The sequence below is a fragment of the Rhinolophus sinicus genome, linkage group LG04, assembly GCF_036562045.2.
Source record: "Rhinolophus sinicus isolate RSC01 linkage group LG04, ASM3656204v1, whole genome shotgun sequence".
In the NCBI taxonomy this organism is placed as follows: Eukaryota; Metazoa; Chordata; class Mammalia; order Chiroptera; family Rhinolophidae; genus Rhinolophus; species Rhinolophus sinicus.
Window position 1 is genome coordinate 179,512,255 of NC_133754.1, and position 14,588 is coordinate 179,526,842.

A 14,588-nucleotide genomic window follows, 5' to 3' on the forward strand; every position below is an offset into this window, starting at 1 on the left:
TTCCTCAGAGTGGGAGATCTGGGGGAGATAGAAAAGACCTTCCCCAGTCTCCTCTGCCTTGGAAGAATTTTGGCAAGGTACTTATTTAGCCACTCGGGACTTCAGGATCTTCATCTGTAAAATGGGGCTGATGGTATGCACCTTGAAGGGGCATTGTTAGGATTCCATGAGAGAATAAGTATGCGCTGCATTCCTAGTTTGACTAAATACAGGTGAGGTGAGGCGGGGCACAGAGGTGTGAGGAATTGTCTTGAGAAGTCGGGAGAGCCTCCAAGGAGAAGATGATAATTGCAGTGTGAGCTTTTTTTTTTTTTTTATTAGTTTCAGGTGTACAAAACAAATGTGCTGTTGAATGAACCAACGGTGACTGGGTGGAGAAGGGAGCAGGGTGACCATTCTGGCAGAGGAAACAGCCAGGGCACACAGGCAAGATGAGACAAAGCACGTTTGGGAGTGAAGAGCACTTTAATGTTTGGGGTGCCCCTGGACAGGTGGGTGAGGTTCAGCTCATGGACAGCCTTGAATATCAGCTGGAACTTGGTCCTGGAGGTCTTGGGGAACTGCTTCTGATGCCCCTATTCTTTCCTAGGCCCCCTCTCCCACCCTGTACTCAGGTTGGAACCCCACATGGCAGAACCAGCTTCCTGGTTTGGGCTGTGGCCTGTGTGTCCTGCTGGCAAGAGTGGACCTCTCCAGGCTTCATCTGCCAGCTGAGGCCCAGGGAGGGCCACCCTGGCCCCGCTGGCCCCTGGGGACTCTAGGAGTGCCAGCAGACCCTTTATACCTTCTTTACTATCTTTCCCCACTCTGTCCCTCCCTCTCTCCTTGGCTCAGTGCTGGGCACTGGGGACTGGAGATAGGGAGATGATTTGGTCAACAACCCCTCCGTCTGGCTCCTGGGCTCTCTGGGAGACAGATGCATCAACAGCCAGCATGAGGGAATCCTGGGGTTGGGGGAGCCCCAAGCAAGCAGAGTCTGGCTCAGCATGCTGTAAAAGTCCTACGCAACTTGCAACACCTTTATAATGATCTCATTGCGTCCTCCTCACAGCTCTGTAGGACACGGATTGTCATTCTGTTTCAGAGAAGGAGGCCAAGGAGAAGTCATTGGCCCAGGATCACAGAACTTGGGGGCCACAAAGATATTTTCATTGCAATTCAGTTCACTTCAGCTAGCATATTTCAATCCCTCCACCCTGCCAGGCACTGTGGCTGGGGGCACTCAGGCAATTCAGGCCCATCCTGGGGTCTTGTGGGAGCAGAACATGTATGACTGCAGCTGGGACTGGGGTTTCAGGAGGCTGGGCGAGCCCAGAAGAGGTTACTAACAAGGGATGATGTTTTGGGGGACTTTCTGAGTTGGATGATCAGGCAACTGACCTAGAAGTGTTTGAGGCTGTGAGGGGTTAAGGGAGAGGACAGAAGTGCATGCTCAGGTCGTGGTATTTTTCCACCAGTGAGCGGCACCTATGTGGGCAAGAGAGAATTGCTGCCGATTCTTTGGAGCTGGGAGCAGCCTGAGAAGGCCTCTAGCCAGAACTGGGCTTCAGCACCACTCCAGCAGCTTTTTCAAAATACCCTTACTAGCTCCCCACCACTCACTGCGGAGGGGCCCTGGCTGCTTGCTGTAGCTTATAAAAACCTTTTCATTATGGAAAATTTCAAACATATACAAAGTAAACAGAAGTGTATAATGAACCCCCAAGTACTCATTGGCCAGCTCCCACAGTTATCAATATTCACTCATTCCTGTGACATCTATACCTCCTCCCACTCCCCACTCCCAATCTGCTGCAGCTGCCGACTTCCTGTGCAGTTTTAAAAAGTCCTTCAGGGATTCTGATAGGCTGTCTGAGTTGGGGACTGCCCATCTGACTCTTTCATTTTAGGGATGCGCAATGTAAGCTCAGGGAAGAGAAGGGACTTACCTAAGGGTACCCAGCCAGGAAGCAAGACAGCTGGGTCCATCCTGCTGAAAGACAGGCCCTGTGCTGGTCACTGGGGATAGCAGTGAATAAGGTGGTCCCTGCCCTCATGGAACTCAGAGTCTAGTGTGGGATACAAATGTCAAACAGCCTCAAAAGTAACTATCTAATGATGTCTGTGATGAGGCATATGTGGGACGTGAGAGCACATACACAGGCAAGGGAAAGGATGGCTTCCTGGAGAAATCAGATAAGTGAGTGAGAATCAACTCAGCAAGTGGAAGGGGAGGTGGAGGAAAAAGCATAACAGGCTGTGCAAAGGCCCAGAGACCCAGCAAGTAAGGCACTAAAAGGTGACCAGTGTTGCTGGAGCTCTCAGAGCAAAGACCAGAATGGTGGGAGGTAGGCTGGAGACATGCCCGGGGGCTTTCTAGACAACGTGCCTGGATCTTCATTCCAAGAGTACCAGGAAGCTGGGAACGATGTGTTAGGGCAGGAGGGGACAGAGATGGACATGAGGAGGCCCTTGAAGTCAGCTGGAGACCATGGGGCATCGACTGGGTGGAGGCAGAGGAGATGGACTGGCTATGGGGGAAGGGAGAGCAAAAAGGGGGCAGAGCCACAACTGGGTGGATAGTGGGGCCCTTCACTGCCATGGGGAAAAGTCAACAGGAAGAGGACGGGGGAAGATGATCAGGGTTTTGGGGTTTGGACTTGTTGAGTTTTGATGCCTTTAAGACAGCAAAGTGCTGGCCTGTCTTTCCTAGCAGGGGGCTCCAAGTCACAGGAGGGAGGCATGAAAGGGACGTGGGACATGTACCCATTGCTTCTCTTCTTTGAGTTTCCCAGCTCTCCTGAGGAAGTTGGTCCGTAAGCTGGTATCTGAGACTTGGTCACAAGCTGGTCCCTGCCCACCTCACTGGTGCACAACATGGGACCCACCCTCTCTGGGCTTAAAGCCAGCCAGGTGCACCAAACTCATCAGTGCTTTACATGCTGGGTGGGCCCTCTGCCTGGGGGTTACCCCTCATCTTCCCTTCAAAACCTCCTGTTCCAACACCCCCTCCTCTCCCGAGTCTTTCCTGTTTAGCTTTCTCCCTGCCTGACCCTACTGTAACTTCTGCCCCTGTCACCACACAGGGCTGTAAGTATCTATTCATCCGGACCCCAACAAGGCGCTTGGGGCTGCCGGGGTTGGCGTGCCCAGCACAGTGCTGGGCGCAGGGTTCTTTAGTAAGTGAGTGAATTGAGGATGAATCTGTAGGTATGTGTTTTGTGACTATTTTACTCTTTTTCCTGCTACTTTAAGCTGCATATTCAGTGTCTCTGTCTTCATCTTTATATTATATCCAGCACAATGCCTGGCAGGTGGAGGGTCCTTAATAAAAATTTCCTCAATCCAGGAGAGAATAGATATTAGCATGGGCATTCACTGTGGTTGAGGTTCTAGCCGTAGAGCTTCGGTTCTAGCCCCCGTCCTGCCACTTTACTGCTGCTGGGCTCCTGGGCAAATTACTTAACCTCTCTGAGCTTCCAGCATCTTAAATCTGTAAACCGGGGGTAATGGTAGTGCCTACTTCATAGAGTTCTGTGAATATTTAATGACATAACTCATGCAGCCATCGCCTTGAGTAGAGTGCCTGGCACATAGGAGTGTTCCGCTCCTGGGAGCTGCTGCTAATTTGTTCAAGTCAGTCTCTCACCCAGGCACCTTTATGTGTCTTTGCTCCAGGAGAAGAGGAGAGGGAGGGCGCTCCACTGTGGGATAGCCTCAGAGGCCCTCAGAAGGAGCCTGGGGTAGGGGTGGGCTTCGGGGTGGTTCCGGGCAGAGGGGGTGGCTGCGGGCCTGGAGCTGTCAGAGGCCCCTGGGGACTGGGGAGGAGGCGGAAGCCGGAGCCGAGGTTGGATCCGGCAGGGTGAGGAACCTAGACATCCTGCGGGGGCGCCCTCCGCGGACCTAGAGAAGCCTGGTGGGAGCCGGCCAGGGCATCGCGGGGACGGAAGGAGGAACGCCGGGTGTGGGACGACCGAGCCTCTGCAGGGGCCGGGCGGAGGGCGCCCCCTGGCGGTGCACCGCGGCATTGCCCAGGGGTTTCCCCAGCCCTTCCTCCTCACCCACCCGGTCAGCGATGATAAAATTCCCCAGGGGGAGGTCAGAGACTGGAGAAATATTCCGGGATCTGAACGCTTTCCTCAACTTCAAAATGGGATAATTCTGAGTCCCTAATGTGTGCCAGGTACTGCATTAGGCTGAGTTGAGTGGCTATGATGGCGTGGAAACACGCAGCACAGGGATTGACACACAGTAGGTCCACCCTTTCCTTTAGACGCATTCTTGCGGGCCTCTGGGCAGGGCTAAAGAGACCTCAAACCTGAGGAGCCTCCCAAGTATGGCAAGGGACGAGGAGGTGCAGTTCTAGGCACCTCTCATGGGCTCTGGGAGGGGCTCACTCTGACCCCAGTGGCCCCAATGAGAATTGGAACCTATCTATGTGGTGTGTGATGGGGGCCGGGGGCTGTGGGGTGTGCACTGAGGTGTGGTGGATGTAGTCAGGGGGTGTGTTCTGGTGTTGGTGTATCTGTGAGCGTGATCATGTTGTCGTGGTTGTTAATGTGGGGGTGTCCGTGTATTTGTTGAGATGTGTGTGTCTGATCAGCTGTGTGTGTTCGTCTACGTGTTCACACGAGGATGAGTGTTCATGTGTGCACAGGTGTTCAAGGTGGTGTCTGCTTGTGTGCTGTAGGTTGGGGAGTGGATGTCAGGGCTGACGTGTGTTATGGGCCAGTCCAAGGAGGGGATAAAAACCCCTAACCATGTTTTCATCCAACAGAGGGGTGGCCAGGGCCCTGCTGTGTCCCCCTCAGGGGCTACAGCCCCCCCCCCCAGGACCACTGTTTTCCTTTCCTCTTTCTTCCCTAACCTCCATCTGTACCTGAATCATTTTGCAGATGAGGAAACCAGGCATAGAGGCAGGAAGGACTGGCCCAAGGACACCTGGCCAGAAAGCTGTGGAGCCAGGGTGCTGGCCGGACTCCCGATTCCAGGCCGAATTCTTTCCTCTCCCAGGAGGGCAGTGTGCACCCTGGGGCTGGGGTGTGGACGGGTTTCTGGGCTGGGCTGCGTGGGGAGCAGGGCACAAAAGGCCCAGTGTCTGCCCCTGCCTCCTTCTCCTGGCCCTACCCTGCTCCGGGAGCCGGGTGGGTGTCCAGCGCCAGACTGGGCAAAGAGGGCCGCCTGTGACATCTGTGCTCATCTGAGGGCCCAGCCCCAGTGCTGGACCCATCTGCCCCACCACCCCACAGGCTGACGCTTGTTGGGTGTGATGAGGAAACAAAGCTTTGCCTGCATTTTGGGCTCCTGGCGCCAGCTCTCAGCTGGCACCCACCCAGGCCCAAAGTGCTCCAGCTTGCCCTACTCGGAGAAAGGATTGATGGGTAATTAAGATCATGAGATACCAACACAATATATTAATAAAAATCATAAGAATGGCTACTGTTTGTTGAGGCCTGACTGTGTGCCAGTGCTTGCTAAGCTCTTTATACAAGTTCTGGAAAGGAAGGGATGCTGGGTGATTAGGACCTTGGACTCCAGTGCCCTCTGAACTATCAGGATTATGTCCTAGTACGTAACACTTCCCAGCTGTGTGACCTTGGGTATGTTGCTTAAAATCTCTCTGCCTTAATTTCCTTAGCTGTAAAATGACCAGAGATGAGTTAACATATAAAAGTCACTTAAAAACCCTGTCTGACATTGAATGTGTGCAACAAATATTAGCTCCTATTATTGTGAACTCCTTGGCTCCTGATAGAGACCTAAGAGGTAGGTATTATTATTCCTGATTTATAGATGAGGAAACTAGGCTGAGCCATTAGGCATAGGTCACAAAATAAGGGGGTGTCCAGGCTGGGTCCAAAACCTGTGTCCGAGGCTGTGTTCTCCCCACTGGCATTGATTGGCTAGTTTGCAGCTGATAGGATTAGCCCTCTAATAGTCCAGAAAGTGCTTCCACATGCTCGACTCTCACCAGAGCCTTAAGATGGGTATTTAATATTAGCATCTTCCTTGATAAATGGAGAAATTCAGGCCCCGAGAAAGACAGTGCCTTGCCCAACGTTACACAGCAAGTAAGTGGCAGAGCCAGCTCTTGACTCCAGGTCTTTCCACTATTAAATAGTATCATTTTATGTAATTATGGCTTGGGGGTATACCTACTGTGCATCAGGCTGCATGCCAGCACCGTGCTCCCGTGATCCTTTGTAATTCTTATAATATCCTCAAAGTTATTCCCAAATCCACTGGGTTTTTTCACTGATCCTTGCTCTGTTTGCGTATATACATCTAGCTCCACACCTCCAGGCTTGGACCCCCTAGAGGACAGTGCCAGAATCTGATTTACCTCTGGGTACCCAGGGCCAGCATGGAGCCTGGCACACAGTGGGTGCATAGTCTGATGGGGAAGACACAATCTGGGGTGGTTACATGGGTGAGGAGGGCTACCAGGAGGAGTGGACAAAAGGGGACTTGTGAGGGAGTGTAACTGGGGCACCTGACCCACCTGAAAGACTGATGTCTGTGCTGAGATGTAAAGGGCAGGGGAGCATAATATACCTATTTACATCTATAGAGACATGTTCCTGTGTAATTTTTTGTGCTGGACATTACGATAGGTATGATTTAATAAGGGTTTTATATTCATTATCACATTTAACCCTCAAAATGTCTCATTTAATTCTCAAAGCGTGAAGTTGGTACAAGTATTAGCCCCATTTTACAGATAAGGAGACTTGGGCATAAGCTGCTGAGGTCACACAGCTGGCAGAGCTGAGATCTGAACCCTAGTTGTCTGCCTCCCTCCAGGCAATGATGGGTTTGCAGTGGGGGTGGGGGTAAGAGTCACCCTTAGTTGTCTTATTTCATCTTTCCAACAGCTTGATGATTTGCCTTGGGTCTCCTGCAGTTTTAGAAGCAAGATGAAGCTTCACATGTAGATGAGAGTCCCCCCCCCCCACACTTTCCTCTTAGTATATGCCCACTCGCAGTTCTTTCCTGGTTCCCATACCTCCATCACCCCGGCTGCCCCAGAGCAGAGCCAGGCATGCAGCAAGCACTCAATGGACTGGCGCTGATGGATGCCTGGATCCACCCCTCCTGGGCTCCAGGCAGGGCAGGAATGAGGCCTGAGCTAGTTCCCCTGGGGGCCCAGGTTGATGCTAGGGCTCACGAGAGAGGTTATGAACAAGCATTAATTAAACACCTCCTGCATGCTGGGCTCATCTGCAGGGTGGCCTGGGCTTGGGGGTGGGGCCCCCTGAGAGCTGGTCTTCCAGCAAATGGGACCCCCAGAGTTTCCACCGAGCCCCCTGGGGAGCTGTCAGGACGCAGCCTCTCTGGGGTGAGCAAGCGTCTGGGGCCCCGCGGCTGCGGCTCCAGAGCAGGCCAGAAAACGCCTGCTGGTGCATTTGTTTTTCCATCAACAACAGGCTTACGTAAACTCCTCGCCGGCTCTGAGGGCTGCCAGCGCCCTGGAGGCGGCCTTATCTGATGGGGGCTTGGCCAGATCCGGGGTTCCCTGCGTGCCCCGGCACAGGCCCCGCGAAGACAGCCCAGGCAGTGGGTGGGGGGAGGAGTTTGGCACGCCAGGCTCAGCTCCTCTCCCTCAATCCCCGAGCGGGAAAATGCAGGGCCCTTGACCCCCAAGATAAGCAGGGAGAGCTGATCTCTGTCACCGAACACCCTATTCCCAGTTCCCTGACCTGCACGTGCCGGCCAAGAAATGGGCTCTCTTTCACTGTGCCTCACGGAGGGGGGAAGCGGCCTGTACTGAGATGCTGGGGTGTCTGTCACGTGGCTCCTGACCCCAGGTTTGCGCGGATCCAGTGGTGCTCAGGGTACAGCGTGCTTGGGAGAAAAGCTTGGTTCACCAGCCTCATCTCCAGCGATTCTGATTTAATAGAGCTGGGATGGGGCTCAGGAATCAGCAATTAAAAAAAAAAACCAAAAAACAAAAAAACCTTTTTATTTGGAATTTTTTTTTAAATTACAGAAAAGATGCAATAATAATAGAACTCCCATATATTTCTCCTAGATCCAGCAATTGTTAACCTTTTGCAATTTTTGCTTCTTCTCACCCACTCACACACACATCCTTGAGGTGGGCAACAAATGTTACCATCCCCATTCTACAGATGAGGAAACTAAGGTTTAGAGAGCTGAAATAACTTGTCCAAGAAAGTAATGAAGCTGATATTGAAATTCAGATCTCAGATGAAAACTGCTACTTGTTTTGCTATCTTTATGATTTTTTTGTTTGTTTAATGTATTTGGATTTGGGAGGAATGATTAACAGTTAAACTTGAAGTAAGTAAAGGTATTAAGTGTGCAGCTTCCTTACCGCAGCACCCTAGTACCTTACTTATAGGCAGCCTCTGTTGCTCGTTTTTTTGTGTATCTTTGCAGAGACATTTCTATGCCTATGAAAACATGTCCATAAAGTAGTTTTTATACAAATGGTATTGAACTGTCCACACTGTTCTGCCCCCCTTCTCCACCCTTAATTACATATCACAGATTTTCCCACATTGGAAATATAAAACTGCATTCTTTTAAAACAGTGCACGGTATTCCACTGAATGGCTGTTCCCTAATGTATTTCACTGGTCCCCTACCGATGGGAAATTAGGCTGTTTCCAATCTATTGTTATATTATAAGCAAAGCTGCAATGAATATCCACATCCATACATTAATTTGCATACATGAAAGTATATTTGTATGGTAAATTCCTAGAAATAGAATTGCTGGGTTAAAGGGTATGTAAATTTTTAATTTACTTAGATATTGCCAAATCGCTTTTCAGGGAGGTTGTAGCAATTTGGCCTCCCACTTGCAATGAATGAGAGTGCTGGTTTCCCACACCCTTGCCAACACAGCATGTTATCAAACTTTTTGATCTTTGTCAATCTGTTAGATATAAAATGATATCTCGTAGCTGTAATTTCATTTCTCCTGCTACAAGGGAGGTTGACCATGTTTTCATATGACTAAGAGTCATTTACATTTCCTTTCCTGGGAACTGTTTGTTTATATCTTTTGCCTGTCTTTAATTAGGTTGTTTTTTTTTTTCTTCCTGATATGTAGAAGCTCTTAAAATAGCAAGGATATCAGCCCTTTGTCAATAGCATATGATACGTCTATAACCAATGTGTCTTTTGACTTTGTTTATATTATTTTTCATGAAGTATTAAAAATAATTTTATGTGGCCACATATATCAATCTTGGGATTTATGGATTCATTAAAAAATTTTAACTTTAAAAGACCTTCCTTATTTCAAGAATGCTTTTGAAATTGCTCCCAGGTTTTATTTATTCTAGAATTTACTTTGGTGTAAAGTGTGAGGTAGGGGTTCAGTTGTTTCTCTGGATGGCTATCTAGTTGTCCAATACTATTTACTGAATAATCCATCATTTTTGCTATTGATTAGCAATGTCACTTTTGTCACATACTAAATTCCTACAGGCATTTAGCTATTGTATTAGTTTTCCAGGGCCGCTGTAACAAATGAGACAAACTGGGTGGCTTAAAACAATGGAAACCTATTCTCTCAAAGTTCTGGAGGTTAGACATCTGACATCAAGAGGTCAGCAGGGCCAGGCTCCCTCTAATGACTTTGGTGGCACAAACCATCCAGTTCGTCTGTCCTAACTTCAGGTGTTTACCAGCAGCACTTGACATTCCTTGGGTTGTGGCAGCATAACTCTAATCTCTGCCTCAGTTTTCACAGGGCTTCTCCTCTCAATGTCTTTGTCCAGATTTCCCTCTTGTAAGGACACCCACCATTGGATTAGGTATACATACTGACCCTAGTTCAGTATGACCTCATTTTTACTTGATGACATCCATAGAGATCTGGTTCCTGATAAGGTCATATTCATAGTATTGGAGATTAGGACTTTAACGTATCTTTTGGGGGACATAATCCTACCTACTACAAGGAGTATGTTTTCAAGTTTTCTGTTCTGTTCTATTGATCCATCTGTCTAAAATACACCAATAGCACATTGTTTAAAATAATGTAGCTTTATATTATGTTCTACTATCTGTTAGGCTAGTATCCACTCATTACTCTTCTTTTTCAGAATTTTCAGAATTCCCTTGCTTAGATTGCACTTTATTTTTTTGACATTCAATATTATTTTGTATTAATTTCAGGTGTACTAGCATAGTGGTTAGACATTCATAGAATTTAAGAAGTGATCCCCCTGACTAGTCTAGTACCCACCTGGCACTATACATAGTTATTACCATATCATTGATCATATTCCCTATTCTTTACTTTACATCCCCGTGACTGTTTTGTACTTCTTACTACCTTCAACTTTTACACCCAGCTCCCAGCCCCCTCCACCTATCACCCCAACAAATCTAGTACCCATCTGACACCACACATAGCTATTACAATATTATTGATTATATACCTTATGCTATACCCTACATCCTCATAACTATTTTGTAACAACCAATTCATACTTATTAATCCCTTCCCATTCTTTTACCCACACCCCCAACCTCTCTCCCATCTGGTAACCATCAAAATGTTCTCTGTATCAATGAGTTTGTTTCTGTTTTGTTTGTTAATTTTGGTCTTAGATTCCACAGATAAGTGAAATCACATTGCATTGTCTTTCTCTATCTTATACTTCACTCAGCATGACACCCTCCAGGTCCATCCATGCCGCAGCAGATGGCAAAACCCATTTCCTTCCATGACTGAGCAACATTCCATTGTATATATATACCACCTCCTCTTTATCCATTCTTCCATCGATGAACACCCAGGCTGCCTCCATATCTTGGCCATTGTAAACAATGCTGCAATGAATATATGGGTGCACACATGCCCTTGAAGTAGCTTGGATTTCTTTGGATAAATACCCAGAAGTGTGAATACTGGGTCCTCCATTGTCTCTTCTTATAGACTTTGTTTTAAAGTCCACTTTGTCTGGTATAAGTATTTCTACTCCAATTTTTCTGTTTTTATCATTTCCATTTTCATGAAATATCTTTTTCCATCCCTTTACTTTCCATCTGTATGTCTTTCAATCTCAAGTGATTCTCTTGTAGGCAGCATATGTAAGGGTTTTGTTTTCTTATCTTTTCAGCCCTCCTATGTCTTTTGAGTAGAGCATTTAATCAACTTACATTGAAAGTAATTGTTCATAGATATGTAGCTATTGCCATTTTATTATTCATAATTTTGGGTTTTTTTTCCATCTTAAAGAAGTCCCTCTAAGAGCCCTTGTAATACTGGTTTGGTGTGATGAACTCCTTTAGCTTTTTGTTGTCTGGGAAATGCTTTATTTGTCCTTCAATTTCATTTCATTTTATTTATTTATTATTTTTTAAGGAGGGCGCAGCTCACAGTGGCCCATGTGGGGATAGAACCGGCAATCTTGGTGTCATTAGCACCATGCTCTAACCAGCTGAGCTAACCGGCCTTCAATTTTAAATGATAGCCTTGCTGGGTAGAGTACCCTTGGTTGTAGGTCCTTGCTTTTCATCACATTGAATGTTTTGTGCCAATCCCTTCTGGCCTGTAAAATTTCTGTTGAGAAATCAGCTGACAGTCTAAAGGGAGCTCCCTTATAATTTACTAGTTGCCTTTCTCTTGGTGTTTTTAGGATTCTCTCTTTGTCTTTAACCTTTGCCATTTTAATTATAACGTGTCTAGGTGTGGGCCTGTTTGGGTTCATCCTGTTTGGGAGTCTCTGCACTTTCTAGGCTTATATGTCTGTTTCCTTCACCAGGTTAGGAAAGTTTTCAGTCATTATAATGTTGTTACATTTCATGTTGTCCCAGAGGTCTCTTAAACTAGCCTCATTTTTTTTCCTTTTTCTTTTTTTTATGTTCCAATTGGGTATTTTCTGCTACCTTGTGTTCCAAATCGCTGATTCAATTCTCTGCTTCATCTAATCTGCTGGTGATTCCTTTTAGTACATTCTTCATTTCAGTTTTTGTATTCTTCACTTCTGACTGGTTCTTTTTTATGGTTCCTATGTCCTTTTTTATATTTGCAACCTCTTTGTTGAAGTTCTTACTAAGTTCCTTGAGCATCCTTATAACCAGTGTTTTGAACTCTGTCTCTGGTAGATTGCTTGCTTTCATTTCATTTAGTTCTTTTTCTTGAGTTTTCTCCTGTTCTTCCATTTGGGATGCATTTCTTTATTTCTTTTTTTTGGCTACCACTCTGTGCTTGTTTTTGTGTATTAGGTAGATCTGTTATGTCTCCCAGTCTTGGCCGTGTGGCCCTATGTAGTAGGTGTCCTGTGGGGCCCAGAGGTACAGTCTCCCTGGTCATCTGCTCTGGGTTCTCCAGGAATATCCCTTGTGTGGGTTGTGTGTACCCTTCTGTTATAGTTGAGCCTGCATTGCTATTGGTACTTCAGTGAGTGGGACTGACCCTCAAGCTAGCTGGCTGTGGAGTTTGGCCACATCCAAAGCTTGTGTGCTGCTGGGCTTACCCCATGGAGTGGAATTTGCCCCAGCAGGCTTTGGTGCCTGTTGAGACCACCTTTTGGGTGTGCAGCTTGTGGGGCTAATTGGGCAGTGCTCTGCTGTGGTCTGAAGCCAATCTCCAAGTACATTGGTCCTGGGGCCTCTTGGGAGGGGCTCTGGTGCAGGCACAGGTCAGCCACTGCCTGTGACTGGCCAGGGGCTACCTGGTAGGAGCTACAAAACAATCTGCAGTTGGTTGCTGCCTGTGCTAAACCTGGAGGCATGTGGGAGAGGCCACGATGCGAACTGAGGACAACTGCCACCAGTACCAGGCCTGGGGTAACTCCAAAAAGAGCCAGGACATTGGGAGGCCTGCTGCCATCCGCCAGCTCCCTGAAGGTTCAGCCACTGATAAAGCCTTATGCAGTATGTGAATTTAGTGAGGCAGGGTCTCAGGGAGTCACTAGAGTGGGAAGAGTTGTGGTCACCAGGTTAATGTAGACTCTGGTTTTATGCCAGTAGAGCCTGAAGCAACTTGGCAAAAGTCTCAGAGCATACAGAGGCCAGTCGCTACCTGCCTGGGGCCTGTGGATTTTGATAGTTTTCCTAGAAAGAATGCAATGCAGGTGGTGCTGACTGCTCTCAGAGAAAGTGCCCTCAGGTGAGTGAGTTGGGTGGGGTGGGGTCCCAGCTGAGTCAGTAGGGCGGAGCAGTAGAGCTCACCAGTCCAATCAGATTCAGATTTGGCCAGAGGGGGTGGGTTCAACATAGAAAAGATGGTGCCGGTCTGCTGGCTGCACGGGAAGGAGACGCTCTCACCAGGAAAATGCTGACTGTCTTCCAGTCCTCCCCCTGCAGCCACACTCCTCAGTCTGCGCCCCCATATGTCTCTGAGGCCCCCCGAGTCACCATTCCTCCACTGGAACTCAAGGTGAATTCCTGCGAGCGAGTGAGTCTGTGCGCGACCTGTTTAAGTGGATGTCTGGGTTCCCCACCGCCTTCTGTCCCACTTGAATGGTTGGAATCCCCACTGTTTTTCACAGCCAGATGTTGTGAGGGCTCCTCTTCCTGGCACCAGTACTCTGGGCTGGGGAGCTGGTGTGGGGGTCTGGGGGTCCCTTGCTCCTCCAGGGGGAACCTTCATAGCCTAGGTATCCCTCTTAATTCTCAACCACCACAGGGAGGTTTGGGGCCTGTTTCATGTCTCCACCCCTCCTATCTGTCTCGACGTGGCTTCTTTATACTTTCAGTTTTAGGACTTCTGTTTGGCTAGAGTTCAGATGGTTCTACAGGTTGATTGTTGATTGTTCTATAATTTAGTTGTAATTTTATTGTGTTCATGGAAGGACTCAGGCACAGTGTTAATCTACTCCACCATCTTGGATCTCTCTGCCAAATGCATTTTAGAATCAGCTTGCTTATTTTAAAAGTTTTTGTTGATATCTTACCAGAATATCTATCTATCTATCTGTCTATCTATCTATCTATCTATCTTTAAATATTATATGTATAAATATGAGAGAATTAGTCCAAAACCATTGTACATGTTCAGGTCTTAGATAAATCTTGTCATTTTATGTTTGTTGAATTAATTTCTAAACATTTTATCTTTTTTGCCGCTATTGTGAACAGGGACTTCTCTTTCATTATCTCTTCTAAGTGGCTATTTGTATTTATGAAAACTATTAACTTTAGTTTATTAATTTTGCACCCAACCACTTTACTGAATTCTCTTATTATTTATAATGGTTGTCAGTTGATTCTATAAGTATGATCAATTTTCCTCCTCTTTCTGATTTTTATACTTCTCATTTTTTTTCTTATCTAATTATGTGGGCTGGTACTGCCAGAATGATGTTAAACAATAGCCTTTCATCATAATGGGAATGCCGTTAGTGTTTTCCCTTAAAGCATGTTGTAGGCCTTTGTGTTGAAATAAATATACTCTATTGTATTTAAATATTTCCTATTTTATTAAGAAAAAATATTCTTTCTCAACTGCCTCCTTTTCTGGCCTTCTCCACATACAGCCTAGGCTCTGAAGTACTGAACTGCTCATTCCTGCCAGAAAGGGTCATGTTGCGTCATGCTTTCTAGTCCTTGCTCATGCTAATCTCTCTTCATGGAATTCCTTTCCTCCGACTGCTCTCAGGCAAGGCCCTGTACTATGG